The sequence below is a fragment of the Postia placenta genome (assembly GCF_002117355.1).
Source record: "Postia placenta MAD-698-R-SB12 unplaced genomic scaffold POSPLAscaffold_16, whole genome shotgun sequence".
Taxonomy (NCBI): Eukaryota; Fungi; Basidiomycota; class Agaricomycetes; order Polyporales; family Adustoporiaceae; genus Rhodonia; species Rhodonia placenta.
In genome coordinates, this window is record NW_020169847.1 from 401,824 (window position 1) to 404,390 (window position 2,567).

Below are 2,567 nucleotides of genomic sequence, written 5' to 3' on the forward strand. Positions count from 1 at the left end.
GGCCGGGGGTCTTATTGGGGTCGCCGCGCTGCAGGGGCGAAGGCGACGGCGGGGAGTGCCGAGTAGTCATTATTAGCAGGCTTAGCGAGGATGCTCCGTATAATAGACAGGGACGTAGCGACCATGTATCTAGTAGGTACGGAAAGCCGGCGTTCCCGATTGGGACCCATGCCGGTATATTCCTTCCTTCCTTCTTTCCCGATTTGGCAATGGATGCTTCCTCGGGCTAGGAGCCTGGGATGATGCGGTTTAGTGTTGATAGCGCGAACCTACTTACCTTTAACTTCTACTGTCCATCAACGTTTCTCCTGTAGTGATGGACATCATAGTCCTCTAATGAATACCGTTATACTTGGAACAATTTGGATCACTCAGCACGTCCACTGCCGCTTGGAGGACTTGGCTCGCACGTAGTGTCTCCTGACTACACATTTCTATTATTTATAGGCTCTGGCTCAGAAGGTCTTGTGCGATGCTTGTGAAATAGGCCTGGCCTGCTCTCGCCTTGTAATTTGTGCTAACAACAAAGGTTGTAAGATATGGAGATCATCGCGGAGTTATTGGCGTGTCGCGTCAGCCGATGTCATAGCCTCACGAACGATGCATTTGAAGATGCAAGGCACAATGGACCGTGAGTCTTACTTCCCAGTGATCTTTCAGACTGACTTGATACAAATATCACAGAACAGGAACCGCTCCGCTCCTTTGGGCTTCAACGAGCAACAACCTGTCTGGGTATCTTCTGCCAGATACGTGATGAACGTGCTGCACGAAATCTCAAATGCACACTGTCATGCGAGCTAGCGCGATGTTTTAGGCAAGCCTCATGAGCGTGTACGGCTTTTCCGTTGTACTCTCCGATATCGTTGATTCAATATATACCTGTAGGAAAAACATGATATCACGCATTGAAATGCCTGCGGATGTTTCAGATGCTCCGTGAAGCCGACCATGAATCTTTTCGGCTTGGACATTTGGGACACGAAGAGCCATTTATCCATGACATATAGTGTGTTGGTTGTGGACATAACTTTACGCTTACAGGCAGAATGAAAATCATGGATGGCCTGCAGCAGACAGGCCATAGCAAAGGTTGCGTACTGCCTTATTACATATAAGGGTCGAAGTGTATGATGGGTTCGAGCAGAATGGATGAATGCCTAACTGTCGCTAGATCTGTTTTATCTCTTCCAATCGCGAAGGGCGACGGTGGCCTGCATCATGACTCTAGGGACATTAATCTCAAGAAGTTCGTATTAGGTGTGCGCGACAAGGCGTGTTCTGCATGAGTGTTTTGGACTGTTTGGCCACGGTGTTGTGGCTGATTTGAACCGTGTTGCATCCCAGACCATCCGCATCCAATACCCCCATTGCGACGATCCTATACCCGCCTACACTCTGCTCATTACTATGTCCAACTCAGCTGATATGGAGAGTTTGGTTTGATTTTGAATCGGCTTCCTGCGAAGCGGCGAGGTTCGTACGACCATTGTACTTCTCTGCTCATGAAGACGAACATTTCCTACCTATAGCATAAAGCCAACCAAACCTCAAGCACCGACTTCTCCACAACGCGCCTCCATACAGCACTCCAGGGCTATTTCTCACACAAGTCAGACTAGACCCGCGAACCCCTTCGGAAGCAACTCTACGCCTCAAGAAGGATGTGCCACACTCGCAGTATACCGATTCGATCCAGATCTCGGAGAACAACTGCCCTTTCCGACTGCCATCGAGCCTGACAAGCTCATTATAGACAAGACCACGGCACTGCACGGTGCCAAGAGTCATTTCCATAGCAGAGCGGGAGAGCGGCGGCGTCCAGGACGTCGCCAAGATTGGTGCAAGACTTCCAAAGTCCCTGGAGACACTGTACGTCGCTCTCAGCCACAAGGGCCTATGATGCTAACCAGCTGCTAGTGTTAGCGTGTTTCGTCTATGCCTAGTAGTAGCACGCCTACCATATGAAGTTTCTATCTCCTGAATCCATCTCTCCTGTCGCCTTACAGTCTAGGTCAGAGTGTTCGCAGGGTGCTTTCATGTTCGCTATGGTAATGGTGGTGGTAAACATGGAACTCGTGCTGCGTCTTGTGGGTCTGCTGACGGTGATTTCCGGGATTTGTCCATGTACCAGATGCTCCCATATTTGATTGCAGCCGCTGTGAGTGGCGCTGCATTCCTCAAAGTGGCATCACTACTGTGTCGCGACTTGAGGTCAAGCGACAGGGAAATATCTAGAAGCGAGGGGTGTCCGACTGGTTCTCACCGAAGCGATGGTGAGCGAGGCTCAAACCTAAGGCTAGGGACAAGAAAGTATATTAGTTAGTAGGGTAAGAAAGAATACAAATGAGGGCTTACTGACCTAGGGACAAGAGGTCGAAACTGAGGTCCCTAGGGCAGCAGAGGCCGGCTTATATACATGGGGAGATTAGGGCAGGCTGTGCACGTTGGTCCGTGCGCAGCTGGTCTGTGCGCAGCATGCCGACGCGGCCCCGGGGGCCGGTGAGTCAGAGCGGCTGTGTCAGCGGAGCCCGAGCTGTGCCGTGCGCTGCCGCCCTATCTAATCT